Raw genomic sequence first — 11,499 nt, forward strand, 5'->3', positions numbered from 1 at the left:
AATTAAACGACCCAATCAAAAAATGGGCCAAAGAACTAAACAGACATTTATCCAAAGAAAACATACAGATGGCTAACAAACACATGAAAAGATGCTCAACATCAGTCATGATCAGAAAAATGCAAATCAAAACCAGAGTGAGGTACCATTTCACGCCAGTCAGAATGGCTGTGATCCAAAAGTGTACAAGCAATAAATGCTGGAGAGGGTGTGGAGAAAAGGGAACCCTCTTACACTGTTGATGGGAATACAAACTAGTACAGCCACTATGGAGAACAGTGTGGAGATTCCTTTAAAAACTGGAAGTAAAACTGCCTTATGACCCAGCAATTCCACTACTGGGCATACACACCGAGGAAACCAGAATTGAAAGAGACACGTGTACCACAATGTTCACTGCAGCTCTGTTTATAATATCCAGGACATGGAAGCAACCTAGATGTCCATCAGCAGATGAATGGATAAGAAAGCTGTGGTACATATACACAATGGAGTATTACTCAGCCATTAAAAAGAATACATGTGAATCATTTCTAATGAGATGGATGAAACTGGAGCCTATTATACAGAGAGAAGTAAGCCAGAAAGAAAAACACCAATGCAGTATACTAAGGCATATATATGGAATTTAGAAAGATGGTAATGATAACTCTGGATGCAAGACATCAAAAGAGACACAGATATATAGAACAGTCTTTTGGAGTCTGTGTGAGAGGGCAAGGGTGGGATGATTTGGGAGAATTCCATTGAAACATGTATAATATCATATATGAAATGTATCATCAGTCCAGGTTTGATGCATGATACAGGATGCTTGGGGCTGGTGCACTGGGATGACCCAGAGGGATGATATGGGGAGGGAGGTGGGAAGGAGGTTCAGGATGGGGAACAAGTGTACACCCGTGGCAGATTCATGTTGATGTGTGGCAAAACCAATACAATATTGTAAAGTAATTACCCTCCAATTAATATAAATAAATTTATATTATAACAGAAAAACAAAACAAAAATATGACATGCACATCTTCCCGCACATACATGTTTTTAATGTTATGGCATAAGTGACCAAATGATGCATACTTTATATATTTAAAGCATATCATTTCCTTTTCCTTAGCACTCTCCTTCCTATATGATCTCCCATCCATCAGTCACTCTCAATTATCCATGTTTATAACCAAAAACACCTTTCTATATCTTCCTACTCACTGATATAAAAAATAATTACAACTATAAAGACTTTACAATTGATTACAAACTTCATATTTTTGACCCTTTGCTCTTTTCATCTAACAGAATTATACTAAAATGTCTGTAAAAGTCTATGTTGTGGATATATTCTAATACATCAAACCAGTCCCCATTGATAGAGATCCATACTTTCTATCCAACAGCAATGCTAAAATATTCAATATTGTACCTACACTTGATATTTCAGTACTTTTATTTTAATGGGATAAATTCCCAGCATGTATCCCATGGACCCCCTCCTCAAGTTTGATTCATCAGTTAGAGTGGCTCACAGAACAGAAGAAAAGTTTACTAATAGTTACCAACTTATTATAAAATGATCTGATATAGGATATAGATGAACATCTGGATAGAAGAGATGAATAGGGCAAGGTCTGCATTAAGAGTATGGAGCTTCCATGCCCTTCTCAGGTACACAGCTCTCCCAGCATCTCTACACTTTCACCAACCCAGAAGCTCTTGGAATCCCATCAATTTGAGGTTTAATGGAGGCTTCATTGAACAGGCATGATTGATTAAATCATTGGCCATTGGTGATTGAAACCAATCTTCAACCCCTCTCCCCTCCATGGAATTCTAGAAGTTCTAGGAAGAGACTGGAAGCTCCAAACCCCTAATAACAAGGTTGGTTCTTCTGGCAACCAGTCAGCATCCTTAGATGAGACCCCAAAGTCACCTCATTAACATTACCAAGCATACCTTTATCTTTGTCATCCCTTGAATTCCAAGGGTTTTAGGAGCTCTGTGCCACAAATGGGGTAGGAGACTGAATATATTCAATACATTTTATATTATTATAATTTGTCAATAATAGATATTAGTCTAATATTTGTCACCATCATTAAACTATATATTTCACTGATCTGTTATTAGTCCCTGGTTTGCTTAAGGTATTTCTTCCCCAACAAAAGTTTTTAAACATCGTACAATAAAATATGACTACTTTTAATACATTCATAATTACACTATATAACACAGATCTGATACAACCACCGAAATTTGAGAAAATGTTATTTCTTGCTTTTATTACTACAAGGTAAGTACTCCTAACTAAATCCTTGATTCATCCATTGCCTCATACAGTCTATTCCCAACACAGTAACCAAGATCATCTTTTTAAAGTATGTCAATAAATAAATAAATAAAGCATGTCACTGTGTTATAAATTCCTGTATTCAATTTCACTCAAAGTACCAAGTTTTATAATGGCCTGCAGAAAGAAATATGTTACATCTCAGTGCTTATCATCATCTCTTTCCCTCACTCTTGTCAATAAATAAAACTGCTATGCTTTTATTCATACATGCCAAGAGTATCACCTTAGATCCATCAACCCCACTCGTAGGCATATATCCAGTCAAAATACAATTCCAAAAGATACATGTACTCCTATATTCAAAGCAGCAATACTCACAATAGACATGATATGAAAACAATATAAATGTTTATTTACAGACGATTGGATAAAGATGTGGTACATATATTGATGATAATTTTGGTAAATTCCTTGGAAATGCCAAAAAATGCTCAAACTCCCTCTCAGTCACACTCATCTCACACGCAGTAAAGTAATGCTCAAAATTCTCCAAGCCAGGCTTCAGGAATACGTGAACAGTGAACTTCCATATGTTCAAGCCGGTTTTAGAAAAGGCAGAGCAACCAAAGATCAAATTGCCAACATCCGTTGGATCATCAAAAAAGCAAGAGAGTTCCAGAAAAACATCTCTTTCTGCTTTATTGACTATGCCAAAGCCTTTGACTGTGTGGATCACAAAAAAACTGTGGAAAATTCTGAAAGAGATGGGAATACCAGACCACCTGACCTGCCTCTTGAGAAACCTATATGCACATCAGGAAGCAACAGTTAGAACTGGACATGGAACAACAGACTGGTTCCAATTAGGAAAAGGAGTACATCAAGGCTGTATATTGTCACCCTGCTTATTTAGCTTACATGCAGAGTACATCATGCAAAATGCTGGGCTGGAAGAAGCACAAGCTGGAATCAAGATTGCTGGGAGAATATCAATAACCTCAGATATGCAGATGACACCAACCTTATGGCAGAAAGTGAAGAAGAACTAAAGAGCCTCTTGATGAAAGTGAAAGAGGAGAGTGAAAAAGTTGGCTTAAAGCTCAACATTCAGAAAACTAAGATCATGGCATCAGGTCCCATCACTTCATGGCAAATAGATGAGGAATAGATGAGTGTTCTTCTCACTGGAAACAGTGACAGACTTTGTTTGGGGGGGCTCCAAAATCACTGAAGATGGTGATTACAGGCATGAAATTAAGACGCTTGCTCCTTGGAAGGTAAGTTATGACCAACCAAGACAGCATATTAAAAAGCAGAGACATTACTTTGCCATCAAAGGCCCGTCTAGTCAAGCTATGGTTTTTTCAGTAGTCATCTATGCATGTGAGAGTTGGACTATAAAGAGGGCTCAGCACAGAAGAATTGATGCTTTTGAACTGTGGTGTTGGAAAAGACTCTTGAGAGTCCCTTGAACAGCAAGGAGATCCAACCAGTCCATCCTAAAGAAGATCAGTCCTGGGTGTTCACTGGAAGGTCTGATATTGAAGATGAAACTCCAATACTTTGGCCACCTGATGCGAAGAGCTGCTTCATTTAAAAAGACCCTGATGCTGGGAAAGATTGAAGGCAGGAGGAGAAGGGGATGACAGAGGATGAGATGGTTGGATGGCATCACCGACTCAACAGACATGAGTTTGGATAAGCTCTGGAAGTTGGTGTTGGACAGGGAGGCCTGGCTTGCTGCAGCTCACAGGGTCACAGAGAGTCAGACACAACTGAGCGACTAAGCTGAACTGAACTGAATATCCTCTGAAGGGTTACATGTTATGAATTTAGCAACATTGATATGCTTGCTTTTTTTGTATTTTTTGATGTTCAACATTGACTTACAGTTTTTAACTCCTTGCTATATCCTTTATCATTTTCAATGGCACTCATACCATATCCCTTGATCTTAATATCAACATATATTATTTTCACATATCAAGTCCTATATTTAAAAAATAGTTGACCCAGTTGGAACTTTTTTTCATTTATATTTTACCCCGTTTTATAAACTTCTCTTCCTTATTGAGAAAAATGTGTATCTAAAAAGGTAAATAATAATTAAACTACTTGGGAACCCTTAAAGGCATACAGAAGTGCAGCCACTCTGTTTTGTATTTTACCATTATTTGATGTGCCAAAAATATGTTAAAGTTGGTCACAAGATTTCCATTTGAGAAGCCTCAAAATGCAATTTGTTTCAGTTTTAGAAAAAAATGAAATTCCTGTCAAATTAGATTTCATTCTATCAGAATATTGTGGATAAAATAATATAGAAGTTTAAATAACACTTCTAAAGTTTACATTTGGCAATAGATTAAGGAATCAACTTAATTATCATTTCTTGTAGCAACTGAAGCTCTTTGTGTCTGTTTGGACCTCACTAAAAGGAGGGGAATCGAGTTAGGATGCTTACATGTATAATATGGAACATATTACTGCAAAACTTGAAAATTGCTTCATTTGAAAATTTTCAGATAAAGAAATAAAGAAACCTGGAAGTAAGACTCTTACAGAAATATGTCCATTTAGGAAATGGGCATAGAGAGGGAATGAAGCAGTGTCCTATATTTCCCTTCAGAGTTGAAGATAATGAAGAGATGGGAATTCACTTTGGATCTACCTGAGGGAGGCGCAGTCCCCAGAGTAAAGCAAAAATGATTAAAACAATAGGTCCATAAGAATTAAAGACAGATCACACACAGGAATCTTAATTTCCTTATTCCATATATGTATGTATATATATATATATGTATATGTATGTATATATATATGTATATGTGTGTGTGTGTATATATATATATATATATATATATATATATAATCTCCACCTCAGAGAAGAGACTTAGAAAGCTTCTACCCAGTTTTTAACCAACAGCATTACATCATTATATTCACATTAACTCTTTCTGTGTCTAATTACTAGCAAGTGTGATAATTAATGGCTTTGACTTTTCCCACTGCTTGAAAGGACAACATAATCAGAAATTACACTAGATCATAAACATTTCCTCAGCATATGTCTAGGTTGTCTCCTCTTAGAATCAAGGAAATCAAGCCTCAAGAACCTGAAATTACATTTCCAATACCAACGGAGTGACAATCAATAATAAGGGAATCACCTCTGTGGTTTTCTGAACTAAGAAGGGTGAGTTTCTGAATTCAACTTACATACTAATTTAATTTACAATACTCATTCCTTGTTTTGAGATGAAAATTGGGGAACCTAATGTATGCCTAGTCTTTCTCATTTTGTGTAGTTCTAAGACTCAAGTGATCCCAGGGGATCTGTTGGAGAGGGATCAGAGAATGTTTCAAAACATGAGTGGGCTCAAATCATATCAGTCAGGAAGTTTCCTCTAAGAGGATAAAGCTCTCACTCTTTTATATTTATGGCTTTTGCTTTGTGCCAAGGGAAGTTACTTAATTCTCATAGACTATTTTCTTGAATTACAAACAGAATTCTTGGTTCTGACCATATGAAGTCTAAGGTGTATTAGAAGCCAGCACCTAGTTGCTAGGGTCACTGCTTGCAGTTCTCCTGATGAGGGAAGACCTCAAGTGAATGAGGAAATGTTGAGATGAGAGTAGAATGATAGTGTCCTAAGCCACCCCTCTTCTCTCTTGGTTTTTTCAGCTGGTATGTTTGCATATGGTAGCACTGGCCTTTCCTCTGTAAGCTGTTTGTGATATCCTTTGTGATATTTAGCTTTTAAAAGCTAAATACACATCACTGTATAGTGATAAAGGTAAAGGCAGATTCTATGGGAGTAGGTTGGGATAGTGTCAGGCATCCACAGTGTTTGTACTCTTTAGTGCTGAACTTTCCTAGTGGCTCAGTGGTAAGAATCCATCTTCTAATGTAGGAGATGCAGGTTCAATCCCTGGGTCAGGAAGATCGCCCAGAGAAGGAAATGGCAACCCACTCTAGTATTCTTGCCTGGGAAATCCCATGGATATGGAACCAGTCCATGGAGTCACAAAAGGCTCGGACATGACTTAGAAACTCAACAACAGCAAAAATACTCTTTCGTAGGATGAGATACTATGGGAAGAGCTGAGTTGTTCTCTAATGGAACAATTTTCTCCTGTATCCACAGATTCCCTTAGAGAAGAATGGCTCCTGGAAATGTCTCCTTTGTGACTGAATTCGATCTGTTGGGATTAACAGACTGACATGATCTCCAACTCCCTCTGTTCTTCCTGTTCCTAGGAATGTACATGGTCACTGTGCTGGGAAATTTGGGACTTATAATGCTAATTGCATTGAATTCACACCTACACACCCCCATGGACTTCTTCCTCTTTAACTTGTCCTTCATATACCTCTGTTATTCTTATGTATATACACCCAAAATGCTGATTAACTTCTTATCAAAGATGGATATTATTTCTTATATGGGATGCAAGACTCAGCTCTACTTTTTCCGTTTTTTCATCATTACTGAATGCTATCTGCTGACACCAATGGACTATGACTGTTATGTAGCCATCTGTAAACCACTCTTGTATAATGTTGTCATGTCCCTATACTTTAGGAGTGTGTTCCACCCTTATGCTTGTTTCCTACTTAATGGCATTTTCTGATGTCATGGTTCATGCTGAATGCATACTGAGACTGACCTTCTGTGATGCAAACAATATCAACCATTATTTCTGTGATGTCTTTCCTCTGCTCAAGCTCTCCTGCACAGGTAGCCGCATCAATGAGCTGGTAGTTTTCATTGTGGTGGGCATCAACATCATTGTGCCCAGTTTCACCATCTTTGTCTCTTATGGTCTCATCCTCACCAACATCTTCCACATCAGCTCCATAGAGGGCAGGTCCAAAACCTTCAGTACCTGCTATCCCCACATCATTGCTGTTTCTCTTTTCTTTGGGTCATATACATTTATGTATCTCAAACCTTCATCTGCTGGGTCTATGGATGAAAGAAGTCTCTTCTCTCTTTACACCAATGTGTTGCCATGATGAACCCTTTAATCTACAGCTTGAGAAAGCTGCTCTGAGAAAGTCCCTGAGTAGGAGAGAATTTTGAATCTGTGCAGTTGGTCACAAGGCAGAAAGGTTCTGTATTTAATAATTTTGTTGACAATCTTTTTGTTTCTTTTTAACCACGTAGAAGGAAATCTGAGTCATCTCTCAATTTATTTCCACTCTGTGTACAGCCATACTTCTCTCTTACCTAACCATTTGCTGAATTTCTCACAGTCTCCCATTTATTAACACTAATTAGAAAAAAATATTACCTCTTGCTTTTTTTTTTTCTCAGTTTGAACATATTTCCCCTCTGGAAATAGAAAACTGCTCTATAGATGATGAAACATGGAACATTAGGGTGACATAGTGTCATTGAGGATGTCTTATCTGCCACTTGCCATTGAAAGTATGAATTAGATGATTTTTTCTCTTCCTGTCTTTTCAATCTTCCTTGAGAAAGACTGCATCTCCTTAAATGCCTGAGATGAAAGGTTCCATAATGACTGCTAAGTATAAACCACTTTACTTCTCTAAACATTACACATTATATTTTCCTGGAAAACTTTTTTCTTAATTTGCACATCCATTCCTGCACATAACATATTGTTAAAATATATTACCTGGATGTGAGAGCTAAGTTCAGAGTAGTAATTTGCTTCTACTTTATGTTATTGTTTTTGTTTCAGTAAACATGGAAAGGAGAAAATACTTTAATTTGAAAGTTGGTTTTCAAACTTTGTCCTTGGGTTGTATACGACCTTTTCTCAAAGTGAGTATCAGGAAAGTTTACAGCAGTATCAAAAAAGTTTTTTGGATATGTCTCCTCAGCCTAAGAAATAAAACCAAAATTAAGCAGAAGGGACTGCATCAAATTGAAAAGACATTGTAGAGCACAAGAAACTTAGCAAAATACAAACTCAGTCTACTGAATGGGAGAAGATATTTGAAAACATTATGTCTGAAAACAGGCTAATAATATCCAAAATATTAAAATAACCTGTATTACTCAGCATATAGAAAACAAAGAACCCAATTAAAAAATGGTCAGAAATGTATTTTTTCAAAGACATATCGATGACTACCAGACCCATGAAATGATGTTCAGCTTCACTTATCTTCAGAGAAATGCAAATCAAATCCAAGGAGATACCTCATTACTGTCAGAATGGCAAACAAAAAGGCAATAAGCAAAAACTGTTGGTAAAAATGTACAGAAAAGGGAATCCTCATGCACTGTTGGTGGCATGTAAACACAATGGAAAACAGTATGAAAGTTCCTCAAAAATTAAAAATGGAACTACTATACAGTCCAGACACTCCACTCCTGAGTATTTACCTAAAGGAAACAAAATCACTAATTCAAAAATATATATACACCCTGAAGTTCATTGAAGTACTATTGGCCAAGATATGTATGCCTAAAGTCACAGAGATATTACAGAAGATGGGATAAAGGAGATGTGGTATATATTTATACAATGGAACATTTCTCATACATAAAAAAGAATGAAATCTTGCTATTTGAGACAACATAAATGAACTTAGAGAATGTTAAGTGAAATAAGTCAGATAGAAAAAGACAAATACTGTATGATTTCACTTATATTTGGAATCCACAAAACAGAAAAAATAAACACTGTAAGCAAGCAGAAATTGTTACAGATACAGAGAATAAACAGACTGTTGCCAGAGGGAAGGAAGAGGGAGCAGGAGAGAAGTTGGTGAGAGGCTTTAAGAGATATAATCTTCCAGTTGCAAAATAAACAAGTGATAAGCATGAAGAGTGTGGGGAATATAGCTGATTATTATGTAGTATCTTTGAATGGTTACAGTTGGTAACAAGACATATTAATGTTAATTTCAAAGTGTATAGAAATAGCAAATCAGCTTATTACTCATTCAGTTCAGTTCAGTCACTCAGTCATGTCCAGCTCTTCGCGACCCCATGAACGCAGCACGCCAGGCCTCCCTGTCCATCACCAACTTCCGGAGTTTACTTAAACTCATGTGCATCGAGTCGGTGATGCCATCCAGCCATCTCATCCTCTGTCGTCCCCTTCTCCACCTGCCCCCAATGCCTCCCAGCATCAGGATCTTTTCCAATGAGTCAACTCTTCGCATGAGGTGGCCAGAGCACAGGAGTTTCAGCTTTAGCATCAGTCCTTCCAATGAACACCCAGGACTGATCTCCTTTAGGATGGACTGGTTGGACCTCCTTGTAGTCCAAGGGACTCTCAAGAGTCTTCTCCCACACCACAGTTCAAAAGCATCAATTCTTCGGCACTCAGCTTTCTTCACAGTCCAACCCTCACATCCATACATGACCACTGGAAAAACCATAGCCTTGACTAGATAGACCTTTGTTGGCAAAGTAATTACCCATTAGAAACTAATATAATATTGTTGGTAAGTTATACCTTAAAAGCAAACAAACTAACAAATGTATAGAAAAATAGATCAGATTTATGGTTACCAAAGTCAGGAATCTGGAGAGAAGAGCAAGTGGATAAAGATAGGACAAATATCCAGTTCTAAGATAAATAAGTACTAGATGTAATATACAATATGATAAATACAAATAACACTGCTAAATGTTTTCTGTGAAAGTTGTTAAGAGAGGAAATCCTTAGAGTTCTCATTACAAAGAAAAAGGATACTTTTTTAAAAAATATATAAATTTATTTTAGAGGTTAATTACTTTACAATATTGTATTGGTTTTGCCATACATCAACATGAATCCACCACAGGTATACACGTGTTCCCCATCCTGAACCCCGCTCCCTCTTCCCACCCCATACCATCCCAGGTTCGATGCATGATACTGAAAAAGGATACTTTTTTACCTTTTATTTGGTATCCATATCAGATGATGGATGTTCTTATTGTGGTTATTGCTTCATGATGCATGTAAATCAAATCATTATACTGTACACCTTAAATTTACAAAATGCTGTGTGAAAAAAAGTGAAAGTGTTAGTTTATCAGTAATGTCCTACTCTTTGTGATCCCACAGACTGTAGCCCAGAAACTCCACGGAATTCTCCAGATAAGAATACTGCAGTTGGTAGCCATTCCCTTATTCAGGGGATCTTTCCATCCCAGGGATTGAATCCAGGTCTCCTGAATTGCAGGCAGATTTTTCAGCATCTAAGCCAACAAGGAAGCAGATTATATTTCAAAACCCAGAAGAAATGAATAAAATGGAAAAAAAATTCCATGTGTTTGGATTTGAATATATCTTGGATACTATGTACTTACCAGATACATCATTTATAAGCATTTCTTCCATTGTGTTAGTCCTCCATTCTCTTGATGATATCTTTGAAACCCAAAAATTTTTAATTTCATAATGTTCAGCATCCACTTTTTTTGTTTTGTTTTGTTTTCATTTGTCCTTTATTAGTCATACCTATGGATAAGGCAATGGCACCCCACTCCAGTACACTTGCCTGAGAAATCCCATGGACAGAAGAGCCTGGTGGGCTGCAGTCCATGGGGTCGCTAAGAGTCAGAAACAACTGAGCGACTTCACTTTCACTTTTTACTTTCACGCATTGGAGAAAGAAATGGCAACCCATTCCAATGTTCTTGCCTGGAGAATCCCAGGGATGGGGGAGCCTGGTGGGCTGCCGTCTATGGGGTTGCATAGAGTCGGACACGACTGAAGTGACTTACCAGCAACAGCAGCAGTCATATCTAAGAACCATTGTCCATCCCAAAGTCAAAAAGATTTACTCTGATGTTTTCTTCTAAGAGTTTAATAATATTACCTTTCATAATTAGATATAAGGTTTATTATGAATTAACTTTCTTACTTTGTGCAGTGCTCCAAATTCATTCTTTTAAAATGGACTTAATTATTTTAGTAGGTTTTGTTGAAAAGACTTCTCTCTCTACCACATAATCTTGGCATCCCTGTTGAAAATCAAGTGAATGTAAATGGAGTGGCTTATTTTCAGACTCCCTGAGATATATATATATGTTTTTCCCTCACATGTGTATATGTAAATGCAGTGAATTCATATCTGTGCTCTAAATGTAACCTCCAATTAAAATAAATAAATTTATATTTAAAAAATAAAATAAAATAATTTTATTTCCATTGATCAAAAACAGAGGTGGGCATGGTGTTATAATATTTTTAAACTACAATTTTCATCATTTGTGACCATCGTGAACAGTAAG

The 11,499-nt window shown here is 36.9% G+C and overlaps 1 pseudogene; it reads left to right on the plus strand.

Moving 5' to 3' along the window:
* Positions 6,354-7,371, plus strand: LOC102174003 (annotated as a pseudogene).

This window comes from Capra hircus, chromosome 29 (assembly GCF_001704415.2).
Source record: "Capra hircus breed San Clemente chromosome 29, ASM170441v1, whole genome shotgun sequence".
NCBI lineage: Eukaryota > Metazoa > Chordata > Mammalia > Artiodactyla > Bovidae > Capra > Capra hircus.